At 38.0% G+C, this 17,773-nt stretch overlaps 1 long non-coding RNA gene across 1 annotated transcript; it reads right to left on the bottom strand.

Moving 5' to 3' along the window:
• Window positions 1-12,993: 12,993 nt before the first annotated feature.
• On the bottom strand, window positions 12,994-13,688 carry LOC131248704 (uncharacterized). Its single transcript, XR_009172355.1, has 2 exons — window positions 13,441-13,688; window positions 12,994-13,347 (listed from the first exon to the last, which is right to left on the bottom strand). It is a non-coding gene; the product is annotated as an uncharacterized LOC131248704 (long non-coding RNA).
• Window positions 13,689-17,773: the final 4,085 nt, after the last annotated feature.

The following is a 17,773-nucleotide window of genomic DNA, read 5'->3' as shown; positions in this document are numbered from 1 at the left end:
GGTTGGTGATCACGGCTCATGGGCCCACTGAAATGTTCATGTGAAATTCATATTAAAAGTTACCGTATGTTAGATTCAAGTCCCAAAAATCAGCCCCATCCTTTTATTCAGGTGTTCTATCAAGGTGGATCATATATTGGAAATAGTGTATTTGACTCATCTGAATCACAATATAAGCCTAAGTTTTGGGCTTCATAACTAAAATTTTGGTGTGAAATCTAATGGTTGGAGTGAATTTCATGTAATTATCACGGCAGGTTCTGTAAAAATTAAAAGTTGGATGCCTCTCTCTTAACTGTTTCCTTTCGCATGACCCACTTGAATAACAAGTTAGCTTGATTTTTTTTTTCTTGGGATTAAAGTAAAATTACACGTCTAATAGTCGAAGTGGATTTCGAATATGCCTGAAGGTTGGCCCGCAAAAATTCAAGGGTGACCTCCTCCTTCAATTGTATCAAATATTAAAAATAGTAATAACTCGGTGAGACCTAGGTCGAGTCTACATGGAATGGGGGACACAATCTAGAATTAATATAAGCCTAATGGTTTATTTAGGTTTTTAATCCAGCAAGATAAAATTGATTTTAAACAATAATAATAAAAGACTAAAGATCAAGAATCTATTTATAGCAATCACAATATCAATTTACTGATTTAAGGTATATCATAATTGGAATCGAAGTCATATTCTATCTAATCGAAATATAATTTAGTTAAACCATTCATAACCACCAATAAGAATATGATTTCAATTGAATGATTCTCTCCTAAAGCACTCGAACATCAATCACATGGAACTAAAAGCATCCAGTTCACCCTTAGGCGTCACTGGGTCAATCAATTATATAGATTGATTTCTCTAATTCAGGCTAAACAAATTTTAAATCAGAATATTCATTGCACCCGGAGTGCACAACGAATCTAGGAATAAATAACTCAAAGGCTTAAAGTAAATTCAAACCAAATCAACTCTACTTTCATCATTCAAAATAATCTCATTTAATCAAATAAACAAAATACTAAAATTAAACTACAAGTTTCATCCCTTAGCCTTAATTAAGAGATTAGCTTAACAAGACTAACATTTTACAAGAACAACTAAAAGATCTACTAGAACCCGTGAAGAAATCGAAGAGAAGAACGTTGTCGGCACTCCACTTAAGCATTCTCTCCCTTTTCAAACCCTAGAAGATGATTTGGAACATCCTAGGGACTCCAATTTATAGTTTTGGAACTTCAACTTTTATACCACCTCAGAAGAATTGGAAACCGACTTTGAATTACGCAGCTATCGCAACTTCAATGGCATGAATTCCCATTGAAGAGTCCAAAAACTATCCAGCAACGAACTTTTAAAATTGTGTATTTTCTTGATGTCATAGAACCTCCTTCGATGGTATCGAACACTCCTTCGATGACATCGAAGAGTACACAAATATGTCCAACAACCAAATTCAGAAATTCATGATTTTTACGATGGGATTGAGGGTAGCTTCGATGACATCTAACTCACTTCAATGGCATCGAAGCTGTCATTGATGGCATCAAAAGGTCGATCTCTGCACTTATTATTTTTTGCACTTCAAGTCTTCGATTTTTTTCTCACTTGGTTTTCTTGGATATTGGACTCTTAAATTCTTCAATATTGACCTCCATAGATCCAATTCTTCACTTGGTATTTCTTTGAACATCAAATCATTGCTTTAAGCATTCTTTTCTCCTTAGCTTCCAAAATTACCTCGCAAGAGAAAACATGTGTAATTAGATTAATTAAATGCTTCCATATTCATAAAACTAAGGTATAACAAGAAAAATATACAATATTTCACACTTAACACACCCCCCAACTAGCATTTTGCTAGCCCAAGCAAAACATGTGAAACACTAATCTGCAAAATTTCTAACTTTAAACTCTCTCTTCGAAAACAACATTTTGTGCAAATGTATATATATGAGTAAAGTTCAAAGATAGAAGAATGAATATTGACAATCTAGAACTTAATATCACTAGTGAACTTCTAAACTAAATTCTCTTTTATCAATCAATTGATAGAATGAATTCAAACATCAAGTTCCTAATATGCTTAGTGGTATCCAACTTATAATCCATAAAAGCTAACCTTCTTTCCAAATTATTAATCATAATCATTACTTCAAAGTGGGCAGATCAAGACAAGTTACTGATTTCGAACCTTTCTCTTTTTCACTTGTTGTTCTAGCTTTTGATTTTTCATTAATGGCTTTTACATGATTTATTTATTGTTCTTTTTCCCTCTTTTTCATTGATTTCTCATTAAACATATACAATAAGTAACCATTTTCAATTATTTTCTAGCTAGTTTTTTACTTCTCAAGGTAGATAAGGATCTCTAGTCTTTGTTTCTAACACTTTTAAGTAATCATCAAGCTAAAATTAAGATTTCAAGTTAATCTTTACATAATTTAAGTCAGGTGTGTATTGTGAACTAAACTCAATCAGTGTTTAAACTTTCTATTAATCAATTTATTAGAAGAATCTATTCAAAATTTACTAATTAGCTAGACTCTAGATTTTCAAAGATTATTTTATATCTCATCATAATACTCGAAACATTCAAATACACATAATATCAATTTTCAAAATGAGTTTTGAAACTGAAAATTTTGAATTTTTTTTTTTGGCTCAATAACTAAAAAAATACTGATTAGATCTATATAATCTCACCCCAACCTAAAATCTACATTGTCCTCAATGTAAGAGATCTGCAATAAACTCAACATGCGACAACAGAAAGAATAGAGGAATGAGTTAGAGAGATTGTAGCGTCCTGATTTCCAGGTAACCAATTACACACACACCTAGATATATACATCTACCCCACGAGAAACATAGTGAGATATTAAACATAACGGATCAATGCAAATGGATTAAGTAAATAAATTTTGGGGATGAAATTATGCTTAAGGGGGGTATATTGTAACACCCTGAACTTTTCAATACTCAAGTATTGAAAGTTCTCGAATGTTACCATGAAATCTAACTTAATAAGTACATATGTATGATGCCAATCTAACTATCCTAACCTTACATTTATTATCTAACACGAATCTGACAGACAAACCCACTGATATCTCCGAGCTCCCTCAGAAAACCCAAATTGAAATAAAAGTAAATCAGTACTTATCTTCGATTGGCGAGTCAAAGTTGTAGCTGTAGCAGTGATCTTCTTCTTAGGATATTGATGAAGTCTTATATGAGTTCAATGTAAGGGTCAAATATTGCATATTATCTCCCCAATTTATTACTTGGTTTTATGAACATGATAATGCTTAATATTCTATTTTATTCATGTTTGTGTTACAAGGTCAATTTAAGAGCTTAGATTGAAAAGGGTGCTAAAAGTATGGATTTGATGCTCAAGAATCACCAAGGCAAGGGATAGATCTTAGGAGACCAAGATTGAAGAATTTACATGCTAAAGATCCAAGAAAACCAAGTGAGGAATGAAGAGAATCAAATATTTGAAGTGAAAAAAAATGAATCCTGAAATTGTCCTGAAGAAGCATATTTTGAAACTTTGGGTCATTCTGTTAAATTATGCAGAGTGAAGACTATTTTCGGAAACTATATAAATTTGAGGCGATTTTTAGAGTTTTCCAATTAGGTGTGAAAGTTGGAGTTCCACAACTATAAATAGGACCCTCTAGGATGTTCCTAGGCATCTTCTAAGGTTTGTGGAGTGGAGCAAAAGTGTGGAGAAGCCGTCGCTAAGAGTTTTTCTTCCCTTTCCTTAGTTGTTTTTATGCTTTTCTTAAGAGATTCTAGTTCAATCATGTCTATGGTTGGCTAAACCTTTTAGATAGGGCTAAGAGGTGAAGCTTGTAGCGTGATGGGATGTTTACTATTGCTTTGATTCATGTTTAAGTTGAACTATCTTTGATTCTAGTTTGATTATAAGAAATACTTTCAGTTTTTAATGGTTTGTTGTGACTTAAATTACAATAGATCTGCGATAGCTTTGAGTATGTTCTTTTCATGTATTGAGATTGTGAAATTAGGAAATCTTGTTGTTCACCATCGTCCCATGGGCATGGTTGGGTGATGAAATCCTTCTAATCTTCATAATTCTCTTAAGATTAGTTGTGAGATTGGTAAATCCTATTGTTTGCCTTGTCTCATGGGCATGGTTTTGTGATGGAATCACTTCCAGTTCTCACACCTCTCATCCATTGAGAATTAGGTCAAAAGAAGTTCAGATTTGGTTTTACTGAAATATCTTCCAATTGGATAAGATGGGACTCTGATTCCAATTGCGTCATTAAATCAAGAATAGATCTCCCTGATCTCTACAAGTGGATCCTTGGAAACCTTATTTTCCCACCTTTGAATTTCTTAAGTTTTTTATTCTCTCACAATTACTCTCTATACTTCCAGATTTAAGTTTTCATCTTTTTCTAGTTCTTCTTCTAGTTGCTTTCAGAATACTCACGAGATCAGTCCTTGTGGATTCGACCTCGGTCTCACCGAGATTATTACTACATCGCGACCCTACACTTGGGGTTGTGAACATTCAACTCAAAAGAATATAGGGATCTATATAGTATTCAATATAAAACAAGTACCCTAGGTGCTGCAAATTCAATTCTCTGGATCTCAAGTAGAGAGTTTGGATTACTCTATTAAAAATAGTTAAAGTGACTCGAGAAGAGAATTAAAATAAGCTAAAACAGAAGATTAGAATTATGCTCAACAAGCTTAAGAGGAGCCTGACTTTCTCACTTGAAAACATAGATTTTCTCACAAACTTTCGTTATATAAATAAATGAGAGAAGCCCTCCATTTATAGCCAAATGATTTGAAAATTTGGTTGGCTCGAGTGTCAATTCGGCAGCTGGATTCTAATGATTTCATTCCAACAGCACTCGAAATTTGTGGGATAAGATCTTTTAAAAATTCGTTTGGCCCAGCCTAAGTTTGGCTGACGAAACCTCCAGTTCGGTTGGCCGACAAAGGGTTCGGCTGGCCTAATATGCCTGAAATCTGAAAACATGTCATTGCTGGAAACTTGACCGAACAAGTCCGGGTTGGCCGAACTGTAACGCCCCGAAAATCGACACCTGAGTACAGAGACCCTGATCCTGAGTTCCCGGGTGTTAACCCAATGAGAATGCACATATCACCTCATTCAGATTCACATTCATTCCATACACGGATAATCAGAGTAACGTAATTCACATAGAGGATCCAAAGCGAAGTAGAGATAATGAATGATTCAGAAATATAGGATTAACAGTTAAAAATACAATTCCAATAGTGGTGATTGCCCAAAATAGGAATTATACAAGCCACAATGAACATATAATAAAGTTTACACATAAAGCATGTCCGATCGGGGACTTTAACATATACATACATAAAAGTAAAATAGAAGCAAGGTCTTTCAGTTTCGCTCGATGCTCCCAAAGCATCACGATGAAAGTGCAAGCCGATACAAGCCTACCTGCTGGAGGCCTTGATAGAACCTGCATCAACAAAAATGCCTGGTTAGTGTTTTAAAACACCGTCTCAGGTGGGAGTGAGTAGCTAACTCAGTGGTTCCATTAGTTCCAAGTATAATTGTTATCAACCCAATCAACATAGGTAATGATAAAATAAGAAATCAAACATTTCCTAAATACTCTTGTTAAATGGACGAATGAGATTATGTAATGATGCATATACCTTTCAATCCAATACTCCCTCACAAGTAACTTCAACGCCTCATTCGTAAATGCCAATACTCTTTTATCACATGACCACAATGCCCAAGTCGCTACAGCCTAAACTAATGCGATGAATGTTCATATTAGTCGAGTAATTATTAAGTTCTATTCATCCAGCATATTGATGAAGTTAGGAAGCCAACGTTATATCATGAGTCCTTATCTAAATCATGTGGCTCGTTGCTGCACGTAGTGAATCCTCACCAGTGTCCCTTGATCTAAATTTAGGTATTGCACGTTTATCTTACAAATCATCGATTCCAAAAGTATGACATGGTACCCAAATGTATGAGAATCAACTCGGTATGACTCGTCACCCAAATACCAAGTATGATCACTCAGTTCCAAGGTGCGGGCTTGTCACATAAAGTTAACATGCATAAAGGAAAGGGTTCGTCATGCAATTCTGTTCATGCTCGGGTCGTTCAAATGGTACTCTGACATAGAAACATCGGCCGGGTAATTTGATGGGGGAAGTTCGAACTACAATCTCTTACCTCCATTAATGCTCACTGGTCACTATGGGGAGGCTCGTCACCCCAGCATAGGCCAACAGCTCGAACACAGTGTCGCATACCACCATGCTCGGCTCATGAGTCCTAGTGGGATCTTATCGCACTAACGGTTATTAATGGACTTATCCAATGAGAATGATGTAACTTAGATTCTATTTAGTCATGTCGTACATTGTAAACATACATAATTAATCAGCTAGTGACTAATTTGATCGACCTAGGAGAACCCCGGCGCAATCGACATTGGGTGCAAGCATCCCATGTAGTCCATCTACTGTCGGTCATTCATGTACGACCCGAGTCGATCGAACAAGCCGAGGGCGGCCACCTTAACTTGGGTCACCTTTTTAATTAAGGCGGTTAGCCAACTGACCCAACATCATAGCAATCCTAAGTATCGCTATGGACTAAATAATATATCATGCAATTGTAGCGTATGTTTTACTACACAACCAACTAGGCATTTCATCGAACATATAAGCATCCATAGGGTACTACATTCAGGAAAGCATTAAATCAAATATGTGAGCATGCATAAAGTAATATAATCATTTAAGTATTAAATTGAGCACATGAACATCGACAAAGCAATACATTCTACCACTCAAGCATTTCATCAAACATTTGAGCATCCATATCCAACAAATAGCATATGTTGTAATAAATTTAAAATGTTAACATATTAGCATACACCATTTATCTACAAGCAACTAATTATTAATTGAGACCCTTAAGGGTCAATAAAAAAAACCTAGAAATAATGGTCCGCACCTTATGACGATTCGCTCAGCTCATGGTGCTCGTAGGGTTCGGGTGTTAGGGAAAGATCGTCGAAAGGCCTGAATAAGCATACAAGCTTGTGAGATTAGGGATAAACAACTATTGAACCCTAGATTACAAGTGAGATTCAACACTTACCCCCAATCGTTGCTGGGAAAGCTCCGACGACGGCTCCGGTTACAGCGAGGCGACTAGAGAGAGAGGATGAGAGGGTGAATGTGCACTAACACACACACCCCAAGCTCTCTCTCTTATCCTTTCTCCTCTTTCTCTTCTCCCTTCCCCCCTTTCTCTCTTGCTCTAAGGCATGAAATTCGTATGGGAGGAGGGGGTGTCCAAACAAGGGCCTTATATAGTGTCAAAATTGGTGAAAATGGCCATAAGGGCTGAGTTTTTACTATCCTAGACTTAGGGGAGTGTGTTTCTATCCTTTGGGGGGCCCACTATGGTGCGTATGAGTCGACACCCATCGTTGGATAGTTGGCCCTAGTGATGATCTACGCATAGACATAATCGGCCTGCCATTTGGATATGTCGATCGACGGGTATGATTAAAAGTCTGTTCGACGGTCACCGATGGTTGATCGGGGCCGCGACTATACGGATATGTGCAAGATATTAGTTTAGATTGCTGCCTTAAATTTGGTCATGATCTAACGGTTTGAAAGCCACAACTTGGGCAAAGACTGAACGCAGATAAGTTACTTAAGTTCTTAGTTAATTTAAAGAATATTTGCATGACTCATGCATTGACCTTGCAAGTCCAAGTTGAGCGATTCGAGTTACGATCTCGACTCAATGTCTCGCGATAGACGTCAAGCCCACTAAGATGAATGTATTTCTATAGCCTCGGGTTTAGTGGCCCACTAACGAGCAGTGTAGAACTTGTTTGGATAATCATGACATTTCTATAATGAATTGGGTATTGATATTTCTTGTGTGCAATGATTAGAGTTTGGATTAAATAAGTTCATAGTGTGCCCTATTTGTAATTTGTAGAAAAAACGATTCGATCCTAATAACCCTAAGCAGTTGGTTCTTAGGCTAAAGGAGTAACTGGATTGATTTGGTTTGTTAATTAAGATCTGACCCCTAGTTGTCTTAGCTTTTTGTAAGTCTTTATTTAGTTACGGATATCTCGATTAGTCAATGATAGGTCGGCTAGATTTGGACCCTACGTGAACAAATCCTAAGGCTAATCTCAATGTTTAAGTGATCGGGTGGATTCGTTGGCTTCTTACCGTTGATTAATCAGATCTGTGCACTTCTTTACCGGTATCACTCATGTATAGGCTCATTTCGAGTGTCAAGGGCTAATAAGCGACAACGTAGGCTAGTCATATCAAAAGTTTTTAAGAGTTTTTAGAAATTCAAAATAGCAAAAATCCAGGACGTTACATGAATGGTCATGTTCGGCTGGTCGAACATGCCGTTAAAAATCTTGTTTAATCTGTAAAGTGGCCTGAAACATGTAGGGTTAGCCGAAGACAGTTAGGCTGGCCGAACCAGATGACGGGCTGGTCTAACTTAAGTGTATTCTAACATAAAAGATGATCATTAAGACACTATGAAAATACACCTAACCTAAGGTCAATCTAAGGTTATACCACTTGATGGTTGATTCATACGGAGTGTTTTGATATTTGAACCATGAACTTTCATGACTTGAGATGTTGAGTCTTTCCGGAGACGTTTGATCAAGTCGATGTTATATCTTTATGAGTTATCAAAGAGAATTTTCATAAGAGCTTGCGATCCTTTTAGGACTAAGAAATTTGACAACTAAATTGTGCTTGAGTATAAGCACTTATAGTAATGCCCCGATTTTCAAAACCTGAGTATACAACTCATTTTTTGAAAACCCAAGTGTTAACCTTTAAAGATAGTTAAATTCTATTTTTTTCTTTTTTAGAGTTAGCAGTTTAGCGGAAGAGAAACAAATCAAGCATAAGGAAATTTGCATACACATTCAAAATGTACGAGTGGCTGCCCAAATGACTTATACAAACCAATGTCTCAATACTTACAATTACAGAATGAAATAATTTAGTAGTTGAAACAAAGTAAATTGTAACTAGTCTTGAGCTACAAAATCACGTAGCTTCTCTTGGTAGATACAGCCATGCATTCCCAATAATTGTACCCTATTCCTCATCAATCGGGACATGAATATCATTTAAGCCACATGCCTACCTGTACGGTTATATATTCGATGAATGAGTGACCAGCTCATTTTGAATTCCCCTCAAGATTACACACCACCGCATTAGTCAAGTATAGTTTTAAATAACAAGCCATTCAAAACAATACATGATGTAGTTTTATTTAAATGCATGGATGCGTGAGTGCACATCAACCTAGGGATGCTCATCCAATTGGAATTTGGGCGAAGCCAATGCATATGGCCGATCACAAGCATAAGCACATCACGTGTGTACATCACATACAAGCATAGTGACCAAGCTCAATGTACATCACGTATGTGGGCCGATAGTCGATGGTCTAGGAGCTAGCGAAACGATACCACGCTAGGGCACGTGCTATAGCATCCTGAATTAGCCACCTGTTATCACCCGTATGCTATGAATGCTTGATTAGCCCAACTGTTATTATTTCGATCACAACCAGCCGATTTAAGAAAGCTCAAAGATCACTATGGGGGGCTCATCACCCAGCATAGGACGACAGCTTGAGCATATTGTCCCATCTACCATCCTTGGCTCATGAGACTCCAATGTTATGATGTTTAATGGAACCTCATCGACTAGTGGCCAATCATAATTCAACATTTAGAACTTACTATCATATGATTGTACAAAAATAATACATGAAACCCACATAGGGCAAATATCAAATTAAAGCCATATAGGGTAAATACCAAAACTAAACCACATATGTCAAATATCAAATCAAAGCCATATAGGGCAAATACCAAATCAATGCGATAAAAGATCATCTTCAAAATCCACATAGGCACAACAATCCATGGATGGTAGGCCCACATCAATATTCCACTTAACTCATCTTTCAAGTAGCCACTAGGTCAAAGGTCCATTATAATCACAATCAATCAAGTTACATCCCAAGTCTGGATGTACAATGTAAGTGGGGTTCTCCACTGATAGATGTACCAATTCAAGTTTCACAGAAATCCACAAGTAATCTACAAGCATGAGAGAATATATAAGTGCAATATATAGATGTTTATGCAGGACAAATATTGAGCACATAATTTAGAATCAATTCTAACAAATAACATAAGTAACTATGAAATAGAGATATCAATTATCAACTGAAATTAAAATGAAAGCTATCACTTAAGCTAACAGGGAAGTGGAAAGCTCAAGGGGAAGAAATTATCACTTTACGAGTTGAATCGCCAACTAATGTTGATAGGAAGCGTGCTTTCCCTAAGACTCGGATCCTACCATGAATTATAAATCATATGGTTAGATTAATTTTTTACAAACTATCTACGGTTAGGATCAATGTTAGGGTCTTAATTATGTTATTTAGTGGACTTTGACCTACCATCCAACCTAAGGTTGAGATTTTGGAAAATATAAGATTCATACTTATAGTGTCTAGGTAGATAATTAAATCTAAATTTCCACACAAGAGCGCAGAGAGTTTATTCCTTAGCGGAAGTTGGATGCGGCCCATCTCAATATCCAACGAGTTAACTTGGGTGAGTTGAGTTGACATATCCGCCACACTTCTTCTTTCCTTCTCCCTCTTCTTTCTTTCTTCTACTTCTTTCTTTCTTTTTTATTCACTGATCATCCTCTCTCTACAAAACACACCCAACAAATCTAGACCCAACCCACTTTAATCTCAACAATGGATCAAGCTCAACTAACTCAGTGAGTTGTTAACCTGGCAGCCCGAAGCTTGAAGGGACCCCTTAACTCTTCTCTTCTCCTTCCCCCTTTTTTCTCTCTTATGGCCTGACTAGACGGGTCTAACCTTAGCCCAAACTAAACTTAACTTGACTCGACGAGTTTTAGCTGAGTCAACTTAGCAACACTTCATCTCCTTTCCCTCTATCTTCTCTTCCTTTTTTTGCCCTTTCTTTCTTTCCTTCCCTTTTCTCTGATTTTTTGCATCATGTGGCATGTGGTGGACGCAGAACTCGCCCCGACCTGACAGCAAGTCGAGAGAGCCCGACTCGGCAGTAGGGTCTGTATCTTAGCCCATACTGTTTCGTAGGCTTCCGCAGTCCTCCTGGTCGAATTCCAGCGACCCACGACGTGTAGATAGCAGTTGCACGTGACCTTGAGTTGTATCCCGTATTCTAGAGTCAGCCCGACCCAAGACTTATACCCTTGTGACCGTGCCGTCGCAGCGGTCCGATGCCGTGTATTACGCACCGAGGCGATACCCAGGCCAGGAGATGTGGGCCCGCGTTCAGTTCGAGAAAAATGCCGCTCGTTGCGAATACCGAGGGAATTTCTACAATACATCACATCAATCCATCAATCAATGTCTAGTACACAAACTTACCTTGCCCATCCCTTTCCCATTCCCCAAGTCAACTCTCTCTTACACAACCCATACCCATCCCATTCATTTCTTACCACAAGTCAACAAGCACCATGCCCTCTCATCCCATCCCTCCATCTCACCACTCCTCTCTCTCTCTCTCTCATTTTCTCACTCCATTTCATGCTACCAAAGAGAGGAATCGTCCAAACTAGCTCCATGAGAGAGCTTTGTGTGGCCCACTTCCTATCTCCCAATCCTACCATCCTAAGTCCATCTCAACTGTTGAAATTGTTTCTTTAGAGCTCTAGCATGCATTGGCAGAAGAAGGAAGAAGAGATCTTGAGGTGGGTGATTTTTATGTGATTTTGATTATTAGAGGGCCCACTTGTTGTGGGACCCACTTGATGTATGCATTGTATAGGGAGGGCCCAATAGTGGTGGGGTCCCTCCCCTTCATGTTTCTCTCTCTCTCTCTCTCTCTCTCTCTCTCTCTCTCCCCTTCCAAGTATTGTGGCCGCCATTGTGACATATGGTTCATGTATTCTATCTAGGCCGCCCATGGGCCACCATGGTGCACGTGTGAATCCATGCCATTCAGCACCTTGGTGTGGGGCCACCTTGTTGTATATAGCTAGTGGGCCACGTGTATGTGGACCCCACCTTAATGGAAGTGCGGCCATGGAGCGTCTAGTAGCTGAGGTTGCTGGACCCCATGTAGCTGGTGACACTGGATGGAAAGAAAACCTCCCTCCCCCTTCTTTTTTATAATAATAATTATTATTAAATCATTATTAAAATATAATATTATATTTTATATGATGATGGGCCCGTGTGGGGTGGGAGCCACCTTGACATTATATGTTTTATCCCAGCCGTCCATCATCTCACTACCAGAAAATTAGGTAAAGGCTACGGGTAAAAACCATAACTAAAGGTCTATGGCTACGGTTAAAGTTCGTACCACGACCGTAGCCATAGGTTTAAAAGCTATGGCTACGGATTAAATTCGTAGCCATATAAACAATGGATACAGATTAAATCCGTAGCCGTTGCTTCTGTAGCGCTAAAGTATTTATAACTATAGATTATATTTGTAGCTAAAAGTTGAGCAAGAACTGTAGCAATAGGCTTAAATTAACAACAACTACGGTTTTCATATAAAAGGCTATGGTTCATAGCCGTAGCTATTGAAACTATTGGTATAGATTAAAGCCGTAGCAATATTGTCCGTATCTTAAAATTATAAATAGTTACGGATTATATCTGTAGCTAAAAGTAGAATGAGGAGCGTAGCAAAAACTAAAATTAGCAAGAGCTACGGTTTTCAACAAAGGGCTACGGTTAATAGCCGTAGCTAATGCCTATTGTTAATAAAAAAATTTAAATAGTAATGGTAGCTCTTACGATTGTAGTACACGTTGATAACTCATATAAGCTAATATAGATAAATACTTCATGACTAAATCAATCATTTATTCAATCAAACCCAATCATTCATTTCCATTCACAAAAGTACAATACCAACATAATAGTTATATGTCTATTTAAAGTTCTCATTAATAGCAAGATCCAATGCCTTCTCGCAGCCAAATAACTTCTCAACAATTGCAAGTGAAAACTCCATGGATGTGCATCTACTGGTTATCAATTTGCCATCAACTAACACCCTATTCTTCGCTTCACTTTGATCCAAAAGCTTACTGCACATGGATGATCATATACTTGTTTGATCTGAAGGAGAATAAATGTTATACGCTGCCAGTCGTTCTTTTAGCTCGAGCACCTCATCATCTTCCTCTTCACTATCAACGGCAGTCGGCATTTTCTGTGGAAAGACCCAAACCAAAAAGGCAATGAGAAGTCCACAAAAACAGGGAGATACTTGGGAAATAAGAAGTTTCAGGATTTGCAAGTACACCTTTCTAGCACGAGCCTTCTTCGGAGCTCCCCTACCTTTGGGTTTTGCCCCCTTGGAAACATGTCCTACAGAGAGAAAGATATAACATGCATTGAGATGAATGAAATCTTCAAGATGGGAAAAAAATGGTAACTGACAATCCACCCATTTCGGGTTTCAATTTCTATGCTGCCGAATGGCGTGTACGTCCAAACACACCAATTGGGTTTCAATTTCTATGTTGCCGATTGGCGTGTACGTCCAAACACTGGCTTACTAACAAAGATGATTTTTTATTCATCGAAAAAGAATGATGCCTACCAGTTTCAGCTATGGTACTAACTGATGCTAAAGATTCAACAACAGTATCTGCTTCATTGGCTTTCTTGGTGTTGTTCTTTCTTGGTTTCTTTCCAACTTGTCTAGAAGCCTTAGCGAGAGGCTTGCCTGCCCTGCCCTCCATCTGTTCTGTCACCTCCTCCACCTGGGCTTCTTCCTTCTCATGCTCCTGCATCGATTGAAAATCAGACAAGAAAGACCCAAAAAAAAAAAAGAAAAAAATGGAAAGTCATGTCCTCAAAATTGGGATGAGACGAGACACACATCAAGTGCCGTAATGAAAGCATCAAGATCTTTCATCCACAGAGACTTTGGAGTTTCCTTCTTCAATTCCTCCACCTCCATTTCTTGCTTTCCCTTTTCAGCCAACAACTCTTGAACCTTTTCCAGCTTCAAGGTTCCAATCGGCATCGACAGTAGATACTCGTAATCACTTCCTCTTGCAACTCTTCCCACCTCCGATGTCTCTTCATTTTCTTCTGTTTCTATTGCATCACCTATATCAATGCCTTTGGTTTTAGGGAACGGTGTGAAACCCTTTTACTGCAACTCGAGGACTAGATCCGGTCTTTTCCTGTTACTCAGAATAATTTCTCGTTCTACCACCCCAATGATGAATCTGACTTTTTTAGACAATCTCAACAGCTTTATTTCAAGATTACCTAACATTACTTTCTGCATGAAAGTAGTAAGTCAATACTACCATCTTCTCAATTACCAAAAAGAAAAAATGGGGGGCCTAGATCAAAGCTCACCTTTCTCTTTACATAGAACTCAAGTCTTAAATGAAAGAATTCTTCAAGAACTGCAAGAAAAGAAGGCACAGTGATGAGAAAGCATATATAGATTTAAGAAATTCTCTAAACTAATTAGCTGTATGCACCTCAACTTTCTATTGTGAACTGTTTCATGAAGTAGCTGTCAGGAAGTATTCAAAACTTCTTTTATGTTTTCTTTTTCTCATAGATTGGCACATCCAAACAACTGATATGTTGCTGAGTTGCAGTTGCCGATTTCTTTTGGGTTGCAGGGCTGAGAAAAATGAGAATGGAGAGGCGGCTGATAACTGAAAGGCATGAGCATGGGAGTAACAATAAATAAATCTTAGTAATGTAGCTAGTGAAAGAAGACTTGCCTGTATATGGTCAAGCCATAAAGTAAGGCCAACAAGAGCTGCACCAGTAGACAGCTTCCTAAAATCAGCTCCCCAGTCCTTGTCTACCACCTTGCATCATGGAAAAGATAACAAGGTGTCCATAAGACAAGCTAATGTGCACAAAACAATAATGATAGGATCATAATACAATGGAAATGAGAAATTACCAAGGATGGCTTTCCAATTTGTCATGGTTATGAGTGTTCTAATCAGGACTCAGAAGGTAAAGAAGTTGGGCTTGACAATCATCTGATGAGGCAGCATGTACACGCCACATGTGGCAGCATGGCACAATAGGTCTGAGATCCGATCCATCCATCAGGACTTCAGCAGCCTCATAGGGATCACACAACTAAAAAACAATTGAAGAATCATTCATTTGTATTGCCACTGCATCCCATAAAGAAACAGAAAGCACTACATATTAGATGAAGTTTAATATGTCAACAGGAAACCCAATCTGAAGGAGGACTCGAAGACCATCTTCTTTCTATAAAAGATACAAGAAAGACAAGGCATATGATCCATACTTGCAAGCCTATGGGAATGACGCTAGATGTGCCTGAAGTGGGGTGCAGTTTACAACCTGCATTATGGAAAAGAAACAGTTAGTCCCAACGTATAAAATATCCTCTCAAACAGGGTATGTACTGCCCAATGCAAGCCATTTTTGTCCATTAATAATACAGGTGTGCCAGCCCGATACAGGCCTGATATAGCGCAATACGACCCAGTTTTGGTGGTGACTGATACAGTACACCAAAACAGATTTTCGAAGTTACTCCACCCTCAATGATTTTATCCTAGGCTAAAGGGTATCACTTGTTTAAGATGAATCAGGAATTCTACAGAAGAATCACCCAAATTAAGGGCGCATAAGTTGGAAGGTTCGATGTTCTCCAATCCAAGCAAATGTATGCTAATAAAGACAAATGGATGTTCCTTCATGACAACAATGCATCTAGATATCCAAAGGACCAGCCATTGTGTTGAGAGATCTATCTGTCCTTGCCCTCCAAGATTCTAGAACAGATGTCGCACAAACCAACATCCACAGATCACATTACATTGCAAATGAGCTATTATAGCTGATATTTTAATTGTTTTGATGTATCATCACCATGTCACTTGTACAATAGATGAGTAGGCCCACAACACCTTTGTCATACAACTCTCCCACCTCTAAAAGAAAGCCAAAAAAGGCCCCAAGTTCAGAATATAAAAAAGGAAAAAGAAAAAGAAAAAAATAAGAGAAGCCTTGAAACAACTCATATTGCCTACTTAATAGGGTTCGCAGATTGGGTACTACCTCCACCAGGTCCTAGTAGGGACATTCAGCTACTTAAAATACCAACTAAATTTATGGAAAATACACGAAACAAATCGAAACCCAGTGAAATTCGAAGGTTGGGAATAGCTTACCTCCAAAAATCTCAACATGGTTTGCAAAGTAGATATTATTTTCAGCTAAACCACCTGCAACCAGCAAACCAAGCAAATGCATTTCTTTTTACAATGCAACAAAAAGGAGTGGGAGTTACCATGATTGATCGAACTTCATATACAACAAACCCACAACCTGCCAAGAAAAAACCACAACCAGTTAAACTAGCAATCAAGGTTATTATGATCGCTTGAGGGAAGAGAAGAATGATGAACTTGGTATTTCCTCATAGAAAGAAAGAGAACTCAAAGATGGGGTTGCAACAAATCATCCCATTACTCCTGATACTGTTCATAGATACCCAAACTATGATGGAAACATTCATCAATTTAGTTTCCTTTCATTACATGAAGCTTAGTCAGAAGAAAAAAAAAAGATCACTCAAGTTTAGGCCTAATTGGTGAAGCTGACCTGAGGATGATTTCCATCAAACAAAGAATGTTAATTTTCTCAAGTAATTTCTTCTCATTCTCAACTAACGCAGGCTGTGCACTAAGAGCAGCGCTATGGACATGGTAGAGTTCTTGATAACAAACCAAATCACCAGCATTAAATGCCTGAAGTATATAATAAAGCCACTCCACTTTCGTCCCCAAAAGACTTTTTATCTGCAGTCATTTAGAAAGCAAACTAGTTATATATACAATATCCAATTATCCATGTTTGTCTGCATATTGCATACACATGAACATGGTACATATGCATACATAAACACATCTAAACCTACATAAATGGGCTATGCATAAATGCATGTGGACGTATACAAGTTTATACATACATACAGAGAGAGAGAGAGAGAGAGAGAGAGAGAGAGAGAGAGATCATGGATGAATATGTACCTGCATAAATAAATACAACAAAAATAGAGCAATTCCCTCTCTATTCGACCATGCATTAAATTATACATCAATACATCATCATGCAAAATTGTAAATGTATCTTTGCACATGTAGAGATGGCAAAAATAAAAAGAAGAAGAAGAAGAAGAAGAAGAAGAATGAAGGGCATGTAAATAGAAATCAAATTGATTGCAACTAAATAATACAAGTGGATAAGAAAGAAGAAAAAAAAATCAGCTAGTGCTAATTGAAACTCCTACCACAATGCAGTGCAAGAACTTCTTCAACTCCCCAACCTGTCTAAAGGCCTCAAAAGTCAAAACCCACGGCGCGAAGAACCCATAACCCATTCCAACAAGAACACTTCCAATGATACTGAGAATCAACCAAGACCAAACAGTGGGGGCAGAGCAAACAGGAAGGCAAATTTGAGAACCACATCAAACCGTTTAGTCCTGCACAACCGAACCGTCAATCAGTGGACCCTCCTTCTAAATAGGACCTCTCATCCCATTGTTGAGAACACCAACCCAAGAATGCTACATTCATTACATGATTCTGTTTTGTCTTCTGAGT

This window comes from Magnolia sinica, chromosome 6 (genome assembly GCF_029962835.1).
Source record: "Magnolia sinica isolate HGM2019 chromosome 6, MsV1, whole genome shotgun sequence".
Taxonomy (NCBI): Eukaryota; Viridiplantae; Streptophyta; class Magnoliopsida; order Magnoliales; family Magnoliaceae; genus Magnolia; species Magnolia sinica.
The sequence above is the reverse complement of the archived record's forward strand: the minus strand, read 5'-3'. Positions and strand labels throughout refer to the sequence as shown.